Below are 26,428 nucleotides of genomic sequence, written 5' to 3' on the forward strand. Positions count from 1 at the left end.
TACTCAAAACATTCACAGATGCAGAATTGACCTCCAACAGTCTAAAAAAGACATGCACTAAAGACATGTCTAAGGAGCTGTATACAAACCCTCAATTTCAAGTCTAGACTGGTCTTTTGTTGTGAAATAATGTGTGGAATATATAAGTGAAATGGGTGTATAAATGATTGTTTTATATGGTCACATTTTTCAGTAAAGAAATGTAGAAATGCAACAAATAAAAAAATATAGCCTACAACTATTTTATCCTTTATTTTACTAGGCAAGTCAGCTAAGAACAAATTCTTATTTACAATGACTGCCTATTGTGCGCCGCCCTATGGGACCCAATCACAGCCAGATGTGACACAGCCTGGATTCAAACCAGGGACTATAGTGACGCCTCTTGCACTGAGATGCAGTGCCTTAGACCGCTGCGCCCATCAGGACACTTCAAAACGACTTTGAAACGTTATATTTCTCGAGTATACTGTGGGATGTTAGGCTGCGTGTATATGTTCTTCATACCAGACTTTAAACAGTGAACTTTATGGCCCAATTAAAAGGGGACCATGAATTAAATTAACGTCCTAAAGGTCCATAACTCCATGAGAACGTAACAGCAAGGCCTTACAACTTTATTTCATTACATGCACCATTGAACCCAGTTTAATGTGTTGAGAGAACACATCGAAAGTGCTTAAAAAGTGCAGTTGAAAATATGCCCCGATTCATTTTAAAAGACACGAATGCTGAGGCGGTCAAAGCTGTAATCTCACTAAGCTGAGCTGCTCATATATAAAAGCTGGGCTCTAAGCTGGAGCACTGTAGGTTTCAACTGCACACAGGATATCAATGCTAAAACTACCCTAACACAACTGACGAGACTAACAATCCCTGAGGAAAATTGCATCTGAAGTCAACTGAAACGAATTTGATTTCAGAAAATTGGTTAAACCTGTATTAAATAAACACTTGATAAAATATGGTTAACAGATAACAGCTTCTGGTGCATAAAAATTAAGACTGCATTGTTTTACTAAGATCTGGGAAAAAGTAATTAATTCCTCACTTTCCCTAGTGTAATACAAATCAGTCAACCTTGTAGAAAGTGTGATGACAATCTACATTTTGTGCTGTACAGAATACATATTCTAATCTATAGTACACCTAACTTTTAGAGAATGAAATGTTCTTCCTTTCCATTTTTCTGGTATTGTCATGGGGAGCAGTTTGAGTCAGACTTTTGTAAGCCTGAGTTTTGGTGACACAATAGTGTTCACGTTATGTCCGTAATGTGTGTTTGTTTTTTGCCATCTCTCTCTCTCTATCTATCTATCTATCTATCTATCTATCTATCTATCTATCTATCTATCTATCTATCTATCTATCTATCTATCTATCTATCTATCTATCTATATATATATATATATATATATATATATATATATATACTGCTCAAAAAAATAAAGGGAACACTTAAACAAGACATTCTTGATCTTGAATGAAATAATCTTATTAAATACTTTTTTCTTTACATAGTTGAATGTGATGACAACAAAATCACACAAAAATAATCAATGGAAATCCAATTTATCAACCCATGGAGGTCTGGATTTGGAGTCACACTCAAAATTAAAGTGGAAAACCACACTACAGGTTGATCCAACTTTGATGTAATGTCCTTAAAACAAGTCAAAATGAGGCTCAGTGGTGTGTGTGGCCTCCACGTGCCGGTATGACCTCCCTACAACGCCTGGGCATGCTCCTGATGAAGTGGCGGATGGTCTCCTGAGGGATCTCCTCCCAGACCTGGACTAAAGCATCCACCAACTCCTGGACAGTCTGTGGTGCAACGTGGCATTGGTGGATGGAGCGAGACATGATGTCCCAGATGTGCTCAATTGGATTCAGGTCTGGGGAACGGGCGGGCCAGTCCATAGCATCAATGCCTTCCTCTTGCAGGAACTGCTGACACACTCCAGCCACATGAGGTCTAGCATTGTCTTGCATTAGGAGGAACCCAGGGCCAACCGCACCAGCATATGGTCTCACAAGGGGTCTGAGGATCTCATCTCGGTACCTAATGGCAGTCAGGCTACCTCTGGCGAGCACATGGAGGGCTGTGCGGCCCCCCAAAGAAATGCCACCCCACACCATGACTGACCCACGGCCAAACCGGTCATGCTGGAGGATGTTGCAGGCAGCAGAACGTTCTCCACGGCGTCTCCAGACTCTGTCACGTCTGTCACATGTGCTCAGTGTGAACCTGCTTTCATCTGTGAAGAGCACAGGGCGCCAGTGGCGAATTTGCCAATCTTGGTGTTCTCTGGCAAATGCCAAACGTCCTGCATGGTGTTGGGCTGTAAGCACAACCCCCACCTGTGGACGTCGGGCCCTCATACCACCCTCATGGAGTCTGTTTCTGACCGTTTGAGCAGACATATGCACATTTGTGGCCTGCTGGAGGTCATTTTGCAGGGCTCTGGCAGTGCTTCTCCTGCTCCTCCTTGCACAAAGGCGGAGGTAGCGGTCCTGCTGCTGGGTTGTTGCCCTCCTACGGCCTCCTCCACGTCTCCTGATGTACTGGCCTGTCTCCTGGTAGCGCCTCCATGCTCTGGACACTACGCTGACAGACACAGCAAACCTTCTTGCCACAGCTCGCATTGATGTGCCATCCTGGAAAAGCTGCACTACCTGAGCCACTTGTGTGGGTTGTAGACTCCGTCTCATGCTACCACTAGAGTGAAAGCACCGCCAGCATTCAAAAGTGACCAAAACATCAGCCAGGAAGCATTGGAACTGAGAAGTGGTCTGTGGTCCCCACCTGCAGAACCACTCCTTTATTGGGGGTGTCTTGCTAATTGCCTATAATTTCCACCTGTTGTCTATTCCATTTGCACAACAGCATGTGAAATTTATTGTCAATCAGTGTTGCTTCCTAAGTGGACAGTTTGATTTCACAGAAGTGTGATTGACTTGGAGTTACATTGTGTTGTTTAAGTGTTCCCTTTATTTTTTTGAGCAGTGTATATACAGTTGAAGTCGCAAGTTTACATACACTTAGGTTGGAGTCATTCAAACTCGTTATTCAACCACTACACAAATTTCTTGTTAAACTATTGTTTTGGCAAGTCGGTTAGGACATCTACTTTGTGCATGACAAGTAATTTTTCCAACAATTGTTTACAGACAGATTATTTCACCGTATCACAATTCCAGTGGGTCAGATGTTTACATACACTAAGTTGACTGTGCCTATAAACAGCTTGGAAAATTCCAGAAAATGATGTCATGGCTTTAGAAGCTTCTGATAGGCTAATTGACATCATTTGAGTCAATTGGATGTGTACCTGTGGATGTATTTCAAGGCCTACCTTCAAACTCAGTGCCTCTTTGCTTGACATCATGACAAAATCAAAAGAAATCAGCCAACACCTCAGAAAAAAAGATTGTAGACCTCCACAAGTCTGGTTCATCCTGGGGAGCAATTTCCAAACGCCTGAAGGTACCACATTCATTTGTACAAACAATAGTACGCAAGTATAAACACCATGGGACCACGCAGCCTTCATACCGCTCAGGAAGGAGACGCGTTCTGTCTCCTAGAGATGAATGTACTTTGGTGCAAAAAGTGAAAATCAATCCCAGAACAAGAGCAAAGGACCTTGTGAAGATGCTTGAGGAAACAGGTACAAAAGCATCTATATCCACTGTAAAACAAGTCCTATATTGACATAACCTGAAAGGCCGCTCAGCAAGGAAGAAGCCACTGCTCCAAAATCGCCATAAAAAAGCCAGACTACGGTTTGCAACTGCACATGGGGACAAAGATTGTACCTTTTTGGAGAAATGTCCTCTGGTCTGATGAAACAATAATATAACTGTTTGGCCATAATGACCATTGTTATGTTTGGTTGAAAAAGGGGACGCTTGCAAGCCGAAGAACACCATCCCAATTGTAAAGCACGGGGGTGGCAGCATCATGTTGTGGGGGTGCTTTGCTGCAGGAGGGACTGGTGCACTTCACAAAATAGATGGCGTCATGAGGTAGGAAAATTATGTGGATATATTGAAGCAACAGCTCAAGACATCAGTCAGGAAGTTAAAGCTTGGTCGCAAATGGGTCTTCCAAATGAACAATGACCCCAAGCATACTCCCAAAGTTGTGGCAAAATGGCATAAGGACAACAAAGTCAAGGTATTGGAGTGACCATCACAAAGCCCTGACCTCAATCCTATAGAAAATTTGTGGGCAGAACTGAAAAAGCGTGTGCGAGCAAGGAGGCCTACAAACCTGACTCAGTTGCACCAGCTCTGTCAAGAGGAATAGGCCAAAATTCACCCAACTTATTGTGGGAAGCTTGTGGAAGGCTACCCGCAACATTTGACCCAAGTTAAACAATTTAAAGGCAATGCTACAAAATACTAATTGAGTGTGTATGTAAACTTCTGACCCACTGGGAATGTGATGAAAGAAATAAAAGCTGAAATAAATCATTCTTTCTACTATTATTCTGATATTTCACATTCTTAAAATAACGTGGTGATCCTAACTGACCTAAGACAGAGAATTTTTACTAGGATTAAATGTCAGGAATTGTGAAAAACTGAGATTAAATGTATTTGGCTAAGGTGTATATAAACTTCCGACTTCAACTGTATATCTCTATCTATATAAAAACTCAGCAAAAAAAGAAACGTCCCTTTTTCAGGACCCTGTCTTTCAAAGATACATTTGTAAAAATCAAAATAACTTCACAGATCTTCATTGTAAAGGGTTTAAACACTGTTTCCCATGCTTGTTCAATGAACCATACACAATTAATGAACATGCACCTGTGGAACGGCCATTAAGACACTAACAGCTTACAGACGGTAGGCAATTAAGGTCAAAATTACGAAAACCTAGGAGACTAAAGAGGCCTTTCTACGGACCCTGAAAAACACCAAAAGAAAGATGCCCAGTGTTCCTGTTCATCTGCGTGAACGTGTCTTAGGCATGCTGCAAGGAGGCATGAGGACTGCAGATGTGGCCAGGGAAATAAATTGCAATGTCCGTACTGTGAGACGCCTAAGACAGTGCTACAGGGAGACAGGGCAGACAGCTGATCGTCCTCGCAGTGGCGGACCACGTGTAACAACACCTGCACAGGATAGGTACATCCGAACATCACACCTGCAGGACAGGTACAGGATGGAAATAACAACTGCCCGAGTTACACCAGGAACGCACATTCCCTCCATCAGTGCTCAGACTGTCTGCAATAGGCTGAGAGAGGCTGGACTGAGGGCTTGTAGGGCTGTTGTAAGGCAGGTCCTCACCAGACATCACCCGTAACAACGTCGCCTATGGGCACAAACCCACCGTCGCTGAACCAGACAGGACTGGCAAAAAGTGCTCTGGTTTTGTCTCACCAGGGGTGATGGTCAGATTCGCGTTTATCGTCGAAGGAATGAGCGTTACACCAAGGCCTGTACTCTGGAGCGGGATCAATTTGCAGGTGGAGGGTCCGTCATGGTCTGGGGCGGTGTGTCACAGCATCATTGGACTGAGCTTGTTGTCATTGCAGGCAATCTCAACGCTGTGCATTACAGGGAAGACATCCTCCTCCCTCATGTGGTACCCTTCCTGCAGGCTCATCCTGACATGACCCTCAAGCATGACAATGCCACCAGCCATACTGCTCGTTCTGTGCGTGATTTCCTGCAAGACAGGAATGTCAGTGTTCTGCCATGGCCAGCGAAGAGCCCGGATCTCAATCCCATTGAGCACGTCTGGGACCTGTTGGATCGGAGGGTGAGAGCTAGGGCCATTCCTCCCAGAAATGTCCGGGAACTTGCAGGTGCCTTGGTGGAAGAGTGGGGTAACATCTCACAGCAAGAACTGGCAAATCTGGTGCAGTCCATGAGGATAAGATACTGACTGTTACTTTTGATTTTGTTCAGGGATACATTATTCCATTTCTATTAGTCACATGTCTGTGGAACTTGTTCAGTTCATGTCTCAGTTGTTGAATCTTGTTATGTTCATACAAATATTTACACATGTTAAGTTTGCTGAAAATAAACACAGTTGACAGTGAGAGGACGTTTCTTTTTTTTGCTGAGTTTATATCTAAATGTCAATAAGACCACCAGGTTACATTAGATTCATTAATACAAAGTAAATCATGTCGATGGGATTGTCTGAACATATTAGTGACAACTGCAGTGAGCTGATGTTGCATTGTGTCATGGGTTAACAACAGAGGTCAGAGAGGGTGTTGTGTTCTGGGCCAAACCTACCTGACTGATGCCGCTGGGTGAGACCTTATAAGACTGCAGCTTCTGCTTCAGCAGCTCTGGGTCACTGCGTCAGAATGGACACCCTGCAACCACCATGTCATAGAGTGAGACGGGGGGAGAGAGAGAGAGAAATTACAACTGAGGGAATGGCAGATTCACAAGACCTGCTAAAATAATATAACATGAACCACATTGGTTTGTGTCAGATGAACATCGTAACAGAGGGACCAGTTCCTATGCCAGGACAATAGTATTTTTGCATGCATCAAATGATTAGACATTGAAATCAAAACACTGCCTTGCATTTGCTATGACTGGGTTCATAGGAAAACTGTATTGCATGCAAACATAACCCTTTTCAAGCAGTACGTCTCCAGGCCCATGCCTCATCGTGCTGGTCGCCTTGGCTGGGTGGGTTGACAAAATCACCTTCATGCAACTGTAGGGGGTGTAGTCTGTGCACTTGCCTTCCTTCCCAAACATGTCGCAGATGTTGCAGGCATATGCTTTGTCAAACTAGAAGGCAAAAGATTGAGAGAATGACAGAGAGAGAGACAGAGACAGAGAGAGAGAGAGAGAGAGAGAGAGAGAGGTGTGTGTGAGAGAGGTGTGAGAAAAGTGTGAGAGTTAGAGAGAGAGCGAGAAAGCACGAGAGAGAAAGATGTGAGACATGGGATTGTAGTGAAAAAGGGATCAGGAACAGCGCGACGGGAGGTTGGGGGTGAAAACAGAGACGTTGTCGTACATCATGTCGGTGGTGGCAGGGTGTTTTCTGCCATGAAAAATCGAGCTATTAGAGGGAAACTGCGGTAGAGGTATCACCAAACTCAAGACAGCTGTGACTGGATTATGGATAATGTGGCCCATTTCCTCCCTCCGTCTCTTTCCCCCCTCCATCTTCTCCCTGTTCCTGGCTGCACACCTCTTCACATACATGCTGTGATCTGTCACTCACCCCTAGGAATGAACGCGGACAAGTGTCGACATTTGTCAGATGCGTTAACATGAAGGAGACCAATTGGAATGAGTAAAAACGCCAATCACACAGCCACATTATAGGCACATACTGTACACTACAGACAACCTATTGTTGGAAAGTCCCCACTGAATTGTGGACCCATTGGTGTGGCAGATTACACAATCAAAATAATCAACCCTTGTAGAAAAAAGGCACATAGACCTATATTACCACTATGCGGCTAGCTCATGAAGTTCAGGGGTTCTATTGCAACTTCAATGGATTATGATGAGTACAATCATGATTAATGTCATGACAAGCACATACGGAAAAACTTGCTCAAAACTCACTATATAATTAGAGAACCCAGAGAAGCACTTTCATCAGTGAAGGCAGAGCCTCTAAACCATCCGATTGTCATCTTTGCATTCCATAGCCACAGCTCTTGTCTCTGCAGACAGACCTACTGTCCATGCCGCCGCCTCCGCCTCCAGTCCTGCTCCAAAATATATGGCGTGTGCTTAAGAAACCATTACACTGTTTGCGTTCGATGGGGGTCACTGCATTCAATCTCAGCGGTGAACTCAATTTACCAATCATATGTACTCCTGTAGCTGCTCAAAAGGGAAATACAGCCTCCCCCTGATGGTAAAATCAACAGTGGGCTGTGGGAGAGTGAGAAAACATTAATCACAATTGTACTCATCATAATCCATTAAAGTTGTAATAAAACCCCTGAACTTGACAAGGTGACTAGCTACATAGTGGCAATATAAGGAGTAATAAAACTACTCACCGATCATATATTAATTATATGGTGCTTTTAAGGATTTAGGAAGCCATTTCCAGTTTAAAGATCACAGCCTACTGTATTAAAATCGTTCTAGGAGCTCTGTCGGTGCGTAGACATTTGTGTATAAGTTTCCTCCGTTACGACTTAACTGCAATTCATACATATTCATGAGTGACAGTGCACAATGAAGAGTTTTACACTGATCTTTGAACATTGAGAAGAGATAAAGGTTCTTTGACAGGTACATACTGTATACGAAATGACACAAACACACTGAGAAGTTGATAACTTTGATTGAAAGGTCACAAGCCACTATTAAGTAGCCTAACATCTGTCTTTGTCAATTCCCATGGTGCCTTCCAGATATCTACAGGTAAGGCTGGGACTTGCCAGGGACCTCACAATACGATAACACCCCCCCCCCCCCCCTTTTTGACACAGAACAGCCTCAATTCATTGGGGGCATGGACTCTACAATGTGTTGAAAGTGTTCCACATGGACGCTGGCTGATGTTGAATCCAGTGCTTCCCATGTTTGTGTCAAGTTGGCTGGATGTCCATTGGGTGGTGGACCATTCCTGATGCACATGGGAAATACAGTGCATTCTCAGACCCCTTCCCCTTTTCTACATTTTGTTACGTTACAGCCTTGTTCTAAAATGGATTAAATTAAATGTTTTCCCTCAATCTACACGCAATACCCTATAATGACTTAGCAAAAAGTGGTATTTAAAAAAAGTTTCCAAATTTATTCAAAATAAAAAACCGAAATACCTTATTTACATAATCATTCAGACCCTTTGCTATGAGACTCGAAATTGAGCTCAGGTGCATCCTGTTTCCAATGACCATCCTTGAGATGTTTCTACAACTGGATTGGAGTCCACCTGTGGTAAATTTGATTGATTGGACATCATTTACAAGATGGTGCCGACAGAGATGGTCGCCTCGCTTCGAGTCCTTAGGAAACTATGAAGTATTTAGTTTTTTTGTGTATTATTACTTATGTACTACTCGCCAATATCCAGGCTCTTGACAACAAGGTAGATTAAGGTTAAATTAAGATTAAATTCAAGCAAGGGTTGCCTTCCAGAGAGACATTCTCTGTTTCACGGAAACATGGCTCTCTCAGGATATGTTGTCGGAATCGGTTCAGCCACCGGGCTTCTCCATGCATCGCGCCGACAGAGATAAACACCTCTCTGGGAAGAGGAAGGGCGGGGGTGTATGCTTCATGATGAACGACTCATTGTGTAATCATAACAACATACAGGAACTCAAGTCCTTCTGCTCACCCGATCTAGAATTCCTTACAATCAAGTGCCGGCCATTTTACCTCCCACGAGAATTCGAGTCAGTTATTGTCACAGCTGTGTACATTCCCCCTCAAGCAGACACAAAGATGGCCCTCAAGGAACTTCACTGGAGTCTATGTAAACTGGAAACCATATATCCTGAGGCTGCATTTATTGTAGCTAGGGATTTTAACAAAGCAAATTTGAGAACAAGGCTACCTAAATTCTACCAGCATATTGATTGCACTACGCGCGGGGGTAATACACTAGATCACTGCTACTCTAACTTCCGCGATGCATACAAAACCCTCCCCCACCCTCCCTTGGGCAAATCCGACCATGACGCCATCTTGCTCCTACCGTCTTATAGGCAGAAACTCAAACAGGATGTACCAGTGACAAGAACCATTCAAAGCTGGTCTGACCAATCAGAATCCACGCGTCAATACTGTTTTGATCACGCAGACTGGGATATGTTCCTGTCAGCCTCAGAGAACAACATTGATCTATACGCTGACTCGGTGAGAGAGTTTATAAAAAAGTGCATTGGAGATGTTGTACCCACTGAGACTATTAAAACCTACCCTAACCAGAAACCGTGGATGGGTGGCGGCATTCACGCACAACAGAAAGCGCAAACCACCGCATTTAACCATGGAAAGAGGTCTGGGAATATGGCTGAATATAAACAGTGTAGTTATTCCCTCTGCAAGGCAATCAAACAAGCAAAATGTCGGTACAGGGACAAAGTGGAGTCGCAATTCAACGGCTCAGACACGAGACGTATGTGGCAGGGTCTATAGAAAATCATGGACTACACAAAGAAAACCAGCCAAGTCACGGACACCAACGTCACGCTTCCAGACAAACTAAACACCTTCTTTGCCCGTTTTGAGGATAACAGTGCCACCTTCCTGGCCCACTAACAAGGACTGTTCCCACCCCCTCTCCTTCTCCGTGGCCGATATGAGTAAAACAGTTAAACATGTTAACCCTCGCAAGGCTGCTGGCCCAGATGGCATACCTAGCCACGTCCTCAGAGCATGCGTAGACCAGCTGGCTGGTGTGTTTACGGTCATATTCAATCACTCCCTATCCCAGTCTGCTGTCCCGACATGCTTCAAGATGGCCACCCTTGTTCCTGTACCCAAGAAAGCAAAGATAACTGAACTAAATGACTACCGCCCTGTAGCACTCACTTCTGTCATTATGAAGTGCTTTGAGAGACTAGTCAAGGATCATATCACCTCCACCTTACCAGCCACCCTAGATCCAATTCAGTTGGCATACCGCCCCAACAGGTCCACAGACGATACAATCGCCATCACACTGCACATTGCCCTATCCCATCAGGACAAGAGGAATACCTATGTAAGAATGCTGTTCATTGACAACAGCTCAGCATTCAACACCATAGTACCCTCCAAGCTCATCATCAAGCTGGAGGCCCTGGGTCTCAACCCCACCCTGTGCAATTGGGTCCTGGACTTTGACGGGTCACCCCCAGGTGGTGAAGGTAGGAAACAACATCTCCACTTCGCTGACCCTCAACGCTGGGGCCCCACAAGGGTGCGTGCTCAGCCCCCTCCTGTACTCCCTGTTCACCCACAATGGTGTGGCCATGCACACCTCCAACTCAATCATCAAGTTTGCAGACGACACAACAGTAGTTGGCTTGATTACCAACAATAATGAGACAGCCTACAGGGAGGAGGTGAGAGCACTCGGAGTGTGGTGTCAGGAAAACAACCTCTCACTCAACGTCAACAAAACAAGATGATCGTGGACTTCCGGAAACAGCAGAGGGAGCACAGCCCTATCCACATCAAAAGGACAGCAGTGGAGAAAGTGGAAAGTTAAGTTCCTCGGCGTACATAACAGACAAACAGAAATGGTCCACCCACACAGACAGTGTGGTGAAGAATGCACAACAGCGCCTCTTCAACATCAGGAGGCTGAAGAAATTTGGCTTGTCACCCAAAACCCTGACAAACTTTTACAGATGAACAATCGAGACCATCATGTCGGGCTGTATCAGCCTGGTATGGCAACTGCACCGCCTGCAACCGACCGGGCTCTCCAGAGGGTGGTGCGGTCTGCACAACGCATCACCGGTGGCAAACTACCTGCCCTCCATGACACCTACAGCACCCGATGTCACAGGAAGGCCAAAAAGATCATCAAGGACAACAACCACCCAAGCCACTGCCTGTTCACACCGCTGCCATCCAGAAGGCGAGGTCAGTGCAAGTGCATCAAAGCTGGGACTGAGAGACTTACAAACCAGCTTCTATCTCAAGGCCATCAATCTGCTAAACAGCAATCACTGACTCACAGAGGCTGCTGCCTACATTGAGACCCAATCACTGGCCACTTTAATAAATGGATCACTAGTCACTGTCAGCGTATGCGCTACTGGTGTTGAAGTCAGGTGCAGGAGAGCAGAGAGTTGTGATCAGGCACACACTTCATTTCGGCAGAAGCAAACAACAGACGGACGCAACAGTGTCCAACAAACCTCCAGCCAAAGGCAAAAGTGTAAAGCGCGACAAAGTCACAAATAAGCAAAAATGTTTAACAATTAAACATACTCCGGGTTGACACATAGTACCCGGGGAAAAACCAGCTAGGTGCGTCAATACAAAAAACACGTAACAAAGCAATCCCACACAAAGACATGGAGGGAACAGAGGAATATATATATATGCAGTTGATTAGGGAATGTAAACCAGGTGTGTGGGGAACAAGACAAAAAACGGAACAATGAAAAATGGAGCGGCGATGGCTAGAAGGCCGGTGACGCCGAACGCCGCCCGAACAAAGAGGTGAGCCGACTTCGGCGGAAGTCGTGACAGTCACTTTAAACAATGCCACTTTTAATAATGCCACGATAATAATGTTTCCATATATTACATTAGTCATATCATTTGTATATACTGTATTTTATACCGTCTATTGCACCTTGCCTATGCCGCTCTGCCATCGCTCATCCATATATTTATATGTACATATTCTCATTCACCCCTTTAGAATTGTGTGCATTAGGTAGCTATTGGAAGATTATTAGATGACTTCTTAGATATTACTGCACTGTCGGAACTAGAAGCACAAGCATTTCGCTACACTCGCATCTGCTAACCATGTGTATGTGACCAATACAATTTGATTTGATTAAGAAAAGCACACGCCTGTCTATATAAGGTCCCACAGTTGACAGTGCATGTCAGAGCAAAAACCAAGCCATGAAGTCGAAGGAATTGTCTGTAGAGCTTCGAGACAGGATTATGTTGAGGCACAGATTTGAGGAAGGGTAACCAAAACATTTCTGGAGCATTGAAGGTCCCCAAGAACACAGTGGCCTCCATCATTCTTAAATGGATGAAGTTTGGAACCACCAAGACTCTTCCTAGAGCTGGTTAGCCATGCAAACTGAGCTATCATGGGAGAAGTGCCTTGGTCAGAGAGGTGACCAAGAACCCGATGGTCAGTCTGACAGAGCTCCAAAGTTCCTCTTTGGAGATGGGAAAACCTTCCAGAAGGACAACAATCTCTGCATCACACCACCAATCAGGCCTTTATGGTAGAGTGGCCAGATGGAAGCCACTCCTCAGTAAAAAGGCACATGACAGCCCGCTTGGAGTTTGCCAAAAGGCACCTAAAGGACTCTCAGGAACAAGATTCTGATTGAACTCTTTGGTCTGAATGCCAAGCGTCACATCTGGAGGAAACCTGCCACCATCCCTACGGTGAAACATGGTGGTGGCAGTATCATGCAATGGGGATGTTTTTCAGCGGCAGGGACTGTGAGACTAGTCAGGATCGAGGGAAAGATGAACGGAGCAAAGTACAGCGAGCTCAGGACCTCAGACAGGAGCGAAGGATCACCTTCCAACCGGACAACGACCCTAAGCACACAGCCAAGACAACGCAGGAGTGGCTTCGAGACAAGTCTCAATGTCCTTGAGTGTCCCAGCCAGAGCCCGGACTTGAACCCGATCTAACATCTCTGGAGAGACCTGAAAATAGCTGTGCAGCATCACTCCCCATCCAACCTGACAGAGCTTGAGAGGATATGCATAGAAGAATGGGAGAAACTCTCCAAATACATGTGTGCCAAGCTTGTAGTGTCATACCCAAGAAGACTTGAGGCTGTAATCACTGCCAACGGTGCTTCAACAAAGTACTGAGTAAAGGGTCTGAATACTTATGTAAATGTAATGTTTTATTTTTAATACATCTGAAAACCGGTTTTTGTTTTGTCATTATAGGGTATTGTGTGTAGATTGATGAGGAAAAACATTAATTTAATACATTTTAGACTAAAGCTGTAACATAACAAAATGTGGAGAAAGGAAAGGGGTCTGAATACTTTCCGATTGCACTGTAGATGTTTTTTTCCCCTCATCAATTAAATCAATTTTGGAATAAGACTAACGTAACGTCACAATCCATGTTTCAATTGTCTCGAGGCTTAAAAACACTTCTTTAATAACTTCTTATGGCTCAAATCCCGTTAACGGAATTGATTTGACAACATCCGATGAAATGGCAGAGCGCCAAATAAAAAAAATTATATTACCAATATTTAACTTTCATACATTCACAAGTGCAATACACCAAATTAAAGCTGAACTTCTTGTTAATCTAGACACCATGTCAGATTTCAAAAAGGCTTTACGGCAAAAGCAAACCATGCTATTATCTGAGGACAGCACCCCATCAAACAAACACAGACAATCATATTTCATCCTGCCAGGCGCGACAAAAAAACTCAGAAATAACGATATAATTCATGCCTTACCTTTGAAGAGCTTCTTCTGTTGGCACTCCAATATGTCCCATAAACATCACAAATGGTCCTTTTGTTCGATTAATTCCGTTGTTATATGTCCAAAATGTCCATTTATTTGGCGCGTTTCATCCAGAAAAACACCGGTTCCAACTCGCGCAACATGACAACAAAATATCTCATAAGTTACCTGTAATCTTTGTCTAAACATTTCAAACAACTTTCCTAATACAACTTTAGGTGGTTTTTAAAGTAAATAATCAATAAAATTTAAGACGGGATAAACTGCGTTCAATAACGGAGGAAAACAAAGTGGAGCGTGCTTTTATCAAACAGTCCACTTCACTCGACCCTCGTTCTGAACAGGGCTACTTCTTCATTACACAAAGGAAAAACATCAACCAATTTCTAAAGATTGTTGACATCCAGTGGAAGCGATAGGAACTGTAAGCAACTGCCTTAGAATTCTAGATTCCCAATGAAATCCCATTGAAAAGAGTGTGACCTACATAAAAAAGAATCCTGGATGGTTTGTTCTCGGGGTTTCACCTGCCAAATAAGTTATGTTATACTCACAGACATCATTCAAAGAGTTTTAGAAACTTCAGAGTGTTTTATATCCACATCTACCAATTATATGCATATCCTAGCTTCTGGGCCTGAGTAGCAGGCAGTTTACTTGGGGCACACTTTTCATCCGGACGTGAAAATAGCGCCCCCAAGCCATAAGAAGTTTTTTCTGTTTCCTACCCTTCATCTACACTGATTGAAGTGGATTTAACAGGTGACATCAAGAAGGGACAACAGCTTTCACCTGGATTCACTTGGTCAGTCTCATGGATAGAGCAGGTGTTCTTAATGTTTTGTACACTCAGTGTATGTCTGCTGCAGAGAGACAAAAGAGAGCAGGAGAAAATATATTTTGATTATTCATGGAAATAAGTGCTGATAACATGTCGGCTCTATAAAAAGAAGATGGAGAACAAGCTATAGGATGAAAATATTGTCCAAAATAATAATTGCGATATGTAACTATCAATCCCCCCCCCCCCCAACCTACTGGTCCATTCAGTAATAAGAGCTTCTCACAAGGAGCTTAGCTCCAAGGACAACAATGGCATTAGCTAAATGAAGCCAGTCTAATTATACAGAGGCGTAGCTATTGAGTGTCAGAAATGCCAGCCATTCATCCATTCAGTGCTCCACTGAAAGACTGCCGCACACAAAGCCTGTCATTCTTCCACTGCATACCCCACTTACTTTTATAACACTAACTAATTACTGTAATAATGTCAACTAGTTCCAATGTAATGTATGCAAATGCTCATTGGAGGAAGTGCATTGTTATTTCATGACCGAGCTTGAAAGATTCCAGCTGAAATAAATAGGCAGCAAGCTCTTATTTGTAATTTCAAGCTTTTCTTTTGGGAAGGTGATTTCAAGACATCAAATCCTGAGACCTGCTCTTTTTTCCCATGTTTGAATGCAAAATCTAGGTTAGTTGTAGTGAGACTGATCAAAAGACACGTCTTGACTCTAAACTGTAATCATAACTGAAAAGCTAGCTTATCCAATGATGAATCACAATGTGAACATTTGTCCATTTCAAAGTCATTCATCTACAAAACTAATTCATTCAATACCAAAAATGCCTCATAAGCATACCACCAAAAACAACAAAAAACAAATGCAGTCCAACAATGAGGCTCTCATTTCAAAGCCTTATCAAACATCCCCAGGGGAAATTGTTCCTAAGAAGTTGGCTTCAATAAGACAAAAGGGAGAAAAAGCATGCAAGTCATATTAGCGTGAAGCTGGTTTAACTTGATTTAATCCCAAACAGTCCTCTACCCATTTTACTGATGAGATGTTGACATAGCTGTTGGTAAACACCGTGTCTGCTCTGGGGGCTTACTGTACAGCCTGTTAGTTAATGCAGTGTCTACCCTGGGGGCTTACTGTACAGCATGTTGGTTAATGCAGTGTCTACCCTGGGGGCTTACTGTACAGCCTGTTAGTTAATGCAGTGTCTACCCTGGGGGCTTACTGTACAGCCTGTTAGTTAATGCAGTGTCTGTCCTGGAGGCTTACTGTACAGCCTGTTAGTTAATGCAGTGTCTGCCCTGGAGGCTTACTGTACAGCCTGTTAGTTAATGCAGTGTCTACCCTGGGGGGCTTACTGTACAGCCTGTTGGTTAATGCAGTGTCTACCCTTGGGGCTTACTGTACAGCCTGTTAGTTAATGCAGTGTCTACCCTGGGGGCTTACTGTACAGGCAGTTAGTTAATGCAGTGTCTACCCTTGGGGCTTACTGTACAGCCTGTTAGTTAATGCAGTGTCTACCCTGGGGGCTTACTGTACAGGCTGTTAGTTAATGCAGTGTCTACCCTGGGGGCTTACTGTACAGCCTGTTGGTTAATGCAGTGTCTACCCTTGGGGCTTACTGTACAGCCTGTTGGTTAATGCAGTGTCTACCCTGGGGGCTTACTGTACAGCCTGTTGGTTAATGCAGTGTCTACCCTTGGGGCTTACTGTACAGCCTGTTGGTTAATGCAGTGTCTACCCTGGGGGCTTACTGTACAGCCTGTTGGTTAATGCAGTGTTTACCCTGGGGGCTTACTGTACAGCCTGTTGGTTAATGCAGTGTCTACCCTGGAGGCTTACTGTACAGCCTGTTAGTTAATGCAGTGTCTACCCTGGGGGCTTACTGTACAGCCTGTTGGTTAATGCAGTGTCTGTCCTGGAGGCTTACTGTACAGCCTGTTGGTTAATGCAGTGTCTACCCTGGGGGCTTACTGTACAGCCTGTTGGTTAATGCAGTGTCTACCCTGGGGGCTTACTGTACAGCCTGTTGGTTAATGCAGTGTTTACCCTGGGGGCTTACTGTACAGCCTGTTAGTTAATGCAGTGTCTACCCTGGGGGCTTACTGTACAGCCTGTTGGTTAATGCAGTGTCTGTCCTGGAGGCTTACTGTACAGCCTGTTGGTTAATGCAGTGTCTACCCTGGGGGCTTACTGTACAGCCTGTTGGTTAATGCAGTGTCTACCCTGGGGGCTTACTGTACAGCCTGTTGGTTAATGCAGTGTTTACCCTGGGGGCTTACTGTACAGCCTGTTGGTTAATGCAGTGTCTACCCTGGGGGCTTACTGTACAGCCTGTTGGTTAATGCAGTGTCTACCCTGGGGGCTTACTGTACAGCCTGTTAGTTAATGCAGTGTCTACCCTGGGGGCTTACTGTACAGCCTGTTGGTTAATGCAGTGTTTACCCTGGGGGCTTACTGTACAGCCTGTTGGTTAATGCAGTGTCTACCCTGGAGGCTTACTGTACAGCCTGTTAGTTAATGCAGTGTCTACCCTGGGGGCTTACTGTACAGCCTGTTGGTTAATGCAGTGTCTGTCCTGGAGGCTTACTGTACAGCCTGTTGGTTAATGCAGTGTCTACCCTGGGGGCTTACTGTACAGCCTGTTGGTTAATGCAGTGTTTACCCTGGGGGCTTACTGTACAGCCTGTTAGTTAATGCAGTGTCTACCCTGGGGGCTTACTGTACAGCCTGTTAGTTAATGCAGTGTCTACCCTGGGGGCTTACTGTACAGCCTGTTAGTTAATGCAGTGTCTACCCTGGGGGCTTACTGTACAGCCTGTTGGTTAATGCAGTGTCTGTCCTGGAGGCTTACTGTACAGCCTGTTGGTTAATGCAGTGTCTACCCTGGGGGCTTACTGTACAGCCTGTTGGTTAATGCAGTGTCTACCCTGGGGGCTTACTGTACAGCCTGTTGGTTAATGCAGTGTTTACCCTGGGGGCTGACTGTACAGCCTGTTAGTTAATGCAGTGTCTACCCTGGGGGCTTACTGTACAGCCTGTTGGTTAATGCAGTGTCTACCCTTGGGGCTTACTGTACAGCCTGTTGGTTAATGCAGTGTCTACCCTGGGGGCTTACTGTACAGCCTGTTGGTTAATGCAGTGTCTGTCCTGGAGGCTTACTGTACAGCCTGTTGGTTAATGCAGTGTCTACCCTGGGGGCTTACTGTACAGCCTGTTAGTTAATGCAGTGTCTACCCTGGGGGCTTACTGTACAGCCTGTTAGTTAATGCAGTGTCTACCCTGGGGGCTTACTGTACAGCCTGTTGGTTAATGCAGTGTCTGCCCTGGGGGCTTACTGTACAGCCTGTTAGTTAATGCAGTGTCTACCCTGGGGGCTTACTGTACAGCCTGTTAGTTAATGCAGTGTCTACCCTGGGGGCTTACTGTACAGCCTGTTAGTTAATGCAGTGTCTACCCTGGGGGCTTACTGTACAGCTTGTTGGTTAATGCAGTGTCTACCCTTGGGGCTTACTGTACAGCCTGTTAGTTAATGCAGTGTCTACCCTGGGGGCTTACTGTACAGCCTGTTGGTTAATGCAGTGTCTACCCTTGGGGCTTACTGTACAGCCTATTAGTTAATGCAGTGTCTGCCCTGGAGGCTTACTGTACAGCCTGTTGGTTAATGCAGTGTCTGCCCTGGGGGCTTACTGTACAGCCTGTTGGTTAATGCAGTGTCTACCCTGGGGGCTTACTGTACAGCCTGTTAGTTAATGCAGTGTCTACCCTGGAGGCTTACTGTACAGCCTGTTGGTTAATGCAGTGTCTACCCTGGGGGCTTACTGTACAGCCTGTTGGTTAATGCAGTGTCTACCCTGGGGGCTTACTGTACAGCCTGTTGGTTAATGCAGTGTCTATCCTGGGGGCTTACTGTACAGCCTGTTAGTTAATGCAGTGTCTACCCTGGGGGCTTACTGTACAGCCTGTTAGTTAATGCAGTGTCTATCCTGGGGCTTACTGTACAGCCTGTTGGTTAATGCAGTGTCTACCCTGGGGGCTTACTGTACAGCCTGTTAGTTAATGCAGTGTCTACCCTGGGGGCTTACTGTACAGCCTGTTAGTTAATGCAGTGTCTGCCCTGGGGGCTTACTGTACAGCCTGTTGGTTAATGCAGTGACTACCCTGGGGGCTTACTGTACAGCCTGTTAGTTAATGCAGTGTCTACCCTGGGGGCTTACTGTACAGCCTGTTGGTTAATGCAGTGTCTACCCTGGGGGCTTACTGTACAGCCTGTTGGTTAATGCAGTGTCTACCCTGGGGGCTTACTGTACAGCCTGTTGGTTAATGCAGTGTCTACCCTGGGGGCTTACTGTACAGCCTGTTAGTTAATGCAGTGTCTACCCTGGGGGCTTACTGTACAGGCTGTTAACATCTCCAGTCCAACATACTTTGGTAATGGCGACAGAGAAACCTGAAACAGAAGGAATTAGAAGTGTGTGTAAACCTTCCCGTGGCTCCTCAGAGACGGTCCATTGTGACTGATGTGTCACTAGCCCTAATCCATCTTGTGTAATGCCATTAAAACATGTTTCATTGTAATCACTGCTACAAGCCTCATAACAAAGAACACCTTGTAAAATAAACAGTACAACATTGAAGGTGAGGGACTCCACAATACATCATGGCTCTTCCCAAAATGCACATTCATTTGTCTGCTTTTGAAGTTAGTTTTGAAGTGCAGCTTTTTGCTCTATATTAGTGGGTAGGGTAAATAGCTTGATGATACAAGCTACATACACTGAGTATACAAAACATTAAGTACATATACAGTGCCTTCGGGAAGTATTCAGACCCCTTGATTTTTCCCCACATTTTGTTATGTTAGTCTTATTCTAAAATGGATTACATTTTTAAAAAATCCTCAGGAACCTACACTCAACACCCCATAATGACAAAGCGAAAACAGGTCTTTATATTTTTGCAAATGTATTAAAAATAAAAAACAGATATACCTTATTTAAAAAAGTATTCGAACACTTCATTATGAGAATTTTGAAAAATGAGCTCAGGTGCATCCAGTTTCCATTGATCTATCATGATAAGTCGAGACCCAGATGCAGACACAGGAGGCAGATGGTTGGCGTCTAACAATATTTATTAATCCAATAGGGTAAGGCAAGAGAATGGTCATGGACAGGAAAAAGGGTCAAAACCAGTTCAGAGTCCAAAAGGTACCGAAGAGCAGGCAGAATCAAGGTCAGGGCAGGCTGGAAAGTAGTCCAGAGTCAGGCAGGGGTCAAAACCAGGAAGACTATCAAAAAGAGAACAGCAAAAGGAGTACGGGAAAAACCCGCTGGTTGACTTGACTAACATACAATATGAATTGGCACAGAGAAACCGGAAACACAGGGATAAATACACTGGGGAAAATAAGCGACACCTGGAGGGGGTGTAGACAATAACAGGAACAGGTGAAACACAGATCAGGGCGTGACAGTACCCCCCCCCCCCAGGAACACCACCTGGCGTCCTACCTGGGCACATACCTGGCTGACCGGGGTGTTGGCTGTGGAAAATCGGCGATGAGGGCCAGATCCAAGATGTCTTTAGCAGCAACCCAGCACCTCTCCTCCGGGCCATAACCCTCTCAGTCAACCAGGTACTGGAAACCCTTACCCCGTGGTCGAACCTTCAGGAGGAGTCTCACCGTATATGCTGGCTGGCCACCAATAACCCGGGGGGAGGGATGGGCCTGGAGATAGAAGACAAAGTACAGTGAGACACAGGCTTAATCCTAGACACATGGAAGGTAGGGTGAATACGGAGGGTACGGGGTAACAAGACAGATAGCAGTGAAACTCAGGACTCTGGAGATGAGAAAAGGACCAATGAACCGGGGAGACAGCTCCCGAGTGGAAAGCCATACCCTCTGCCCGACGATACCTGGAGTTGGTCTTGAGAATAGCCGCCCTGGCTCTTCTCCATGTACGTCGACAGCGGCGGACAAACATCTGGGCCGAGGGTACGCTGACCTCCTGCTCAGGGAAGAGTGGAGGCTGATACCCCATGAAGCACTCAAAAGGGGAGAGTCCCATGGCAGAACTGGGAAGAGTGTTCCGGGCATCCTCCACCCAGACCAGATGAAGGCTCCGGGAAAAACACGCTGGTTGACTTGACTAACATACAAGACGAACTGGCACAGAGAGACAGGATACACAGGGATAAATACACCAGGGAAAATAAGCGAGGGGGTAGAGGGGAGGGGGTGGAGACAATAACAGGAACAGGTGAAACAGATCAGGGCGTGACATGATCATCCCTGAGATGTTTCTACAACTTGGAGTCCACCTGTGATAAATTGAATTGATTGGACATGATTTGGAAAAGGCACACACCTGTCTATATAAGGTCCAAGAGTTGATTGGTGCATGTCGGAGCAAAAACCAAGCCATCAGGTCGAAAGAATTGTCCGCAGAGCTCCAAGAACCCAATGATCACTCTGACAGAGCTCCAGAGGTCCTCTGTTGAGATGGGAGAACCTTCCAGAAGGACAACCATCTCTACAGTACTCCACCAAATCAGGCCTTTATGGTAGAGTGGCCAGACGGAAGCCACTTCTCAGTAAAAGGCACAAGATAGCACGCTTAGAGTATGCCCAAAGACACCTAAAGGACTCTCAAACCCTGCAAAAGAAGATTCTCTGGTCTGATGAAAACAATATTAAACTATTAGTCTTCCCTGTGGCTCAGTTGGTAGAGCAACATGGTGTTTGCAACGCCAGCATGGTGTGTGCAACGCCAGGGTTGTGGGTTCGATACCCATGGGGGGCCAGTACAAAAAAAATAAAAATAAAAATAAATGCATGAAATGTATGCATTCACTACTGTAAGTCGTTCTGGAGAAGAGCGTCTGCTAAATTACTAAAATGTAAAAAAATGAATGTCAAGCATTGCATTTGGAGGAAACCTGGCACCATCCATATGGTAAAGCATGGTGACAGCATCCTTCTGTGTGGAGGTTTTTCAGCGGCAGGGACTGGGAGACTAGTCAGGATCTAGGGAAAGACTCCTTCCAACTGGACAACGACCCTAAGCACACAGCCAAGACTATGCAGGAGTGGCTTCGGGACAAATCTCTGAATGTCCTTGAGTGGCCCAGCCAGATTCCAGACTTGAACCCGATTGAACATCTCAGGAGAGACCTGAAAACAGCTGTGCAGCGACCCTCCCCATCCAACCTGACAGAGCTTGAGAGGATCTGCAGAGAAGAATGGGAGAAGCTCCCAAAATATTCTAAAATCTGTTTTAGAATAAGGCTGTAGCGTAACAAAAGGTCAAGGGGTCTGAATACTTTCCGAAAGCACTGTAGGCTAGCGAATTTGATTTTGAAATATAATAGGGCCTTTTTGTCAAATTAGTAGGCTGACTCATATATACAGTACCTTTCATAATATTTCCCCTAATGTTATTAGCCTAACTCCTCTTTCTCTAGTATTACTTCATTCCTTCCTCACTTTCAACAGTTAAATAAAACACATTGTGTTGTCCTTATCATCATCATTCTATTGATGTCCTTGAATAATATAGGACTAGAATTAGATGCAGAAGGCTTTCATGTCTCTTCAAGAAGATTGAATGGTTATGGTTCTGAATGAATAACTGCTATAGCCTACCGCCATAGCGCATTTACTCTTCTTTCAAACTACCCGTGAGTTCTATTGGCTGCTGAATTTAACATTCAGCAAAAAAGAGATTGCATCCCTCTTCGAATAGTCTATTGGTATAAGAAATGCTCAAATAAATCATGTCCAGCAAGTTATTCAAGTCTAGCTTTTCCTGCTTGGGACTCCAAGAGCTAAGGAGTGGTTTTTAAGGAGAGGCCAGCGGAGAACAGGTCCTTATGAATTGAGCAAGAGACAGAGGGTATAAATTAGAAACTTATTATGCATAACCCATCATTAATTAGCTAAATATAAGGCATAAGGCTAATACTGCACTGAATTTATTACCTGAAAGAGGTAGGCTCGGACATCTACACTGCATTCGGAAAGTATTCAGACCCCATCCCTTTCTCCACATTTTGTTACGTTACAGCTTAAGTTTAAAATGTATTAAATTAATGTTTTTCTTCATCAATCTACACACAATACCCTATAATGACGAAGCAAAAACAGTTTTTTTTAAATTTAGCAATATGTAAATATGTAAATGTCAATATCACATTTACATTCGTTTTCAGACACTTTACTCAGTACTTTGTTGAAGCACCTTTGGCAATGATTACAGCCTTGAGTCTTCTTGGGTATGACGCTACATGCTTGGCATACCTGTATTTGGGGAGTTTCTCCCATTCTTCTATGCAGATCCTCTCAATCACAGTCAGGTAGGTTGTGTGTGCGAGCGAGTGCAAGAGTGTTCGCGCGTGAACTGATTTAAAGCAACAATATTCAAGTGATGGTTTAAAACTCTGCAGAAGCAATAAAAAAAATACATCTTGGCAATTAAAAAACAAGGTAACCCTCGAAAGCCAGATGGAGATGGGTAAATTAGATGCACATTCGTTCTATATATTACTGTATCATGGGCTATGCTGCAGCAAATGTAGGCCTACATGTCAGAGGAAAAAAGTTACAATGAGATCATAGGTCTACATGCATTGTGAAATGCGCTCCATACTGAGATGGGCTGTCTGTCCCCACTCTGAGGGTTGATGATTCATCATGCAGAGGCCGTAGAGAAGCCAGATTTAGACATCGCATATAATTTAACAGTTTCATTTCACACCATGCTGTTCATATAAATAATTTATCATAATTTACCAGTATCTGCCAGTTATTTATCCCGGGAAAAGGGAGTGGTTTTGGGCGGTAAATCTCGGTAACCGGGTTCCCTCCATTCAACCCTAGTGTAGATGAAGGGGAGGAGACAAGTTAAAGGATTTTTAAGCCTCGATACAATTGAGACATGGATTGTGTGTGTGTGCCATTCAAAGGATGAATGTGCAAGACAAACGATTTAAGTGCCTTTGAACAGGGCATGGTAGTAGATGCTAGGCACACCAGTTTGTGTCAAGAACTGCTGGGGTTTTCATGCTTAACAGTTTCCCGTGTGTATCAAGAACGGTCCACCACCCAAAGGACATCCAGCCAACTTGACAACTGTGGGAAGCATTGGAGTCAACATGGGCCAGCATCCCTGAGGAACGCTTTCGGCACCTTGCCCCGATGAATGGAGGCTGTTCTGAGGGCAAAAGGTAGGGGCGGGGTGGTGCAACTCAATATTAGGAAGGTGTTCCTAATGTTTGGTAGACTCAGTGTAGTTCTTAGGCACTTTCTGCCTTTATGGATAATAAATAAATGTGGGCTTACATTTTGGGAAGTGTAGGATATAACCTGGCTGTGGAATAAGGTGAAAAGCACAGAGGATATTGGCTATATTAATATGTTAAGTCTTCTTCAAATCCATCCAGTTTTAATCCAATTTTGGAAAAGTTCCTTCAGAGAATCCAAGCCTATAGTGTAGGTTATTTTGAGGCACCAGTCTCTTAGCAATCATCACCTATGTTCAGAAGCTTTGTTTTTCCAATCCAGGAAGTATTTTCTTTCAGGATTCCAGGGTGCGAAAAGAGTACACAGCTCCCCTGCCTTTCTCCTCTGGCTGTGTGAAATGTATCAAGAGCAGACAGCAAAAGCAAGAGAGCTCCAAAGACTAATGCCTCGGCAGAGACATTAAGCACAGAACTAGACGGAAACAGAGATTACATCCTGGGAGTGACTTGAATAATAAAAACCTGTAGCTCCTTCAAGGAGGAATTGAAGTTTGTAAGGATTTTGCACGCAGCCAGTCACGTACGGCGTCGCCAGACACACTCAAGGTTCCTGGGTCAATTACCTAATTACCCGGTTTCAATCAAGGGCAGTGAATGAGAAAGTATCAGATGACAGGAAAACAAAGTGGATTTATGGAGGACTGAGTCATGAATAGGAGTCCAGGGAGAAACAAACAGGGCTTTGTTATAAAGGGTGTCTTTGGTCTCACTGTAGGATATAATGAAAATAAACAAATACCTACATAATAAATACCATAACATTGAGCATAATTATATTTTAGCGAACACTGGCGTTTATTCACTACAGGTATCAGAATGCACTGCTTCACCTCTGTCATGCATGGGTTTATAGGCAGGTACATGATGTTGAAACAAAGTAGAAAGACTACATCATTGAAATAAGCAAGCACACTGACATAATAAACCAAAAAGCCCAAAACTATGTTGGTTCTACTGCTCATCACACAAATACAGAATTAACTGTTTTGTAGGTGAAAAATAAATAATCTGAAACTGTTAACATATCCAATTAGTCAGTTTTATAGGCTAATCCAGGCGGAAACATCAACACTCCTAGCAAGCACCCCCTTCCTGATGGTTCAAATTGGCTTCATGTGTTCATTTCTCACTCTCAATGCAAACTTTAATGAGCACAAATAAAAACGATCAATGTGTTACCCAATGATCCCAAAGTTATTAGTCATGCAAAACAATGCACACAATGTCAATAATCCAAGTCTTCATTTTGGAAAGACCTTCATAGTGCTAATTATGCAAGAATGTTTTTAGAACCCAACAGGCCTTTTCAGAACTTTTGAGGACAACACGTTGCAGATAAACATTGTTAACCATGATGCCTGATAGGCCTTAGACATGCTGCTTTCACCTACCCTGTTTTCAGATTAGTGGAGAGTTTAAGGAACGGAGACAATGAGAAGAGGATGCCACATAAGAGTTTAGATGCATCCTTGACAGCTATCAGTGAAATAATCCAGTAACATGACTCTGATCAGATAAACCAACTTCAACAATCCCACTATCTTGATCTTGCTGCATAAATAGATTGAACCAAGCTTTGGACACAGAATGACTTCAAAAGGTCAACTAGGGGGGTGAGTATATTTGTACAGTTTCACACATATACAAGTGTGTGGAGGGATATTTTGTTGTTTGCATATCCCACTCCCCCAGAGACACCCTCGGAGAGTGTGGTCATGGCCAGGGATCACTTAGAATGGCTTAGAATGAAATAATTACGTTTCCACTGGAGCAACTCAAGGCATTTAGTTCAGTCGAGGTGTCCTAACCTGCTTGAAAACTCCACAGATATAGCAGTGGTGAATCCCACCCACTTCACACCCTACCACCCTTGATTGTCTCCTCTCTCTGTCAATTAGTGGTGGGAAGTCATGGAGGTGCAGGTGGGTTTTGCTGAGTAAACAGCATCTAGGCCAGGCAGTTAGGGCTGCTTGATGGACGAGGCCACGTTGGTGCTGTGGGCTGATGCCTCAGGAGGAGGAGAGTTCACTAATTAAACAGGCAGCTGCTTTGCCAGTGTGGGTGTGGTGTGTATGTGCGTTTGTGCATTTGTATGTCAAGGAATGGGGATGCTATACTACCAAACTGGGTCCATTATCTCTGGACCAATCCAGTGCTTGCTGAACACCACTTACCTTTGCCATTGGAAAGGGGACAGT

The 26,428-nt window shown here is 44.4% G+C and overlaps 1 pseudogene; it reads right to left on the reverse strand.

The window, feature by feature from the left end:
- Positions 1-26,428, reverse strand: part of LOC106589779 (DNA primase large subunit-like) — a 104,674-nt pseudogene that overhangs the window by 8,350 nt on the left and 69,896 nt on the right.

Source organism: Salmo salar, chromosome ssa28, assembly GCF_905237065.1.
Source record: "Salmo salar chromosome ssa28, Ssal_v3.1, whole genome shotgun sequence".
In the NCBI taxonomy this organism is placed as follows: domain Eukaryota; kingdom Metazoa; phylum Chordata; class Actinopteri; order Salmoniformes; family Salmonidae; genus Salmo; species Salmo salar.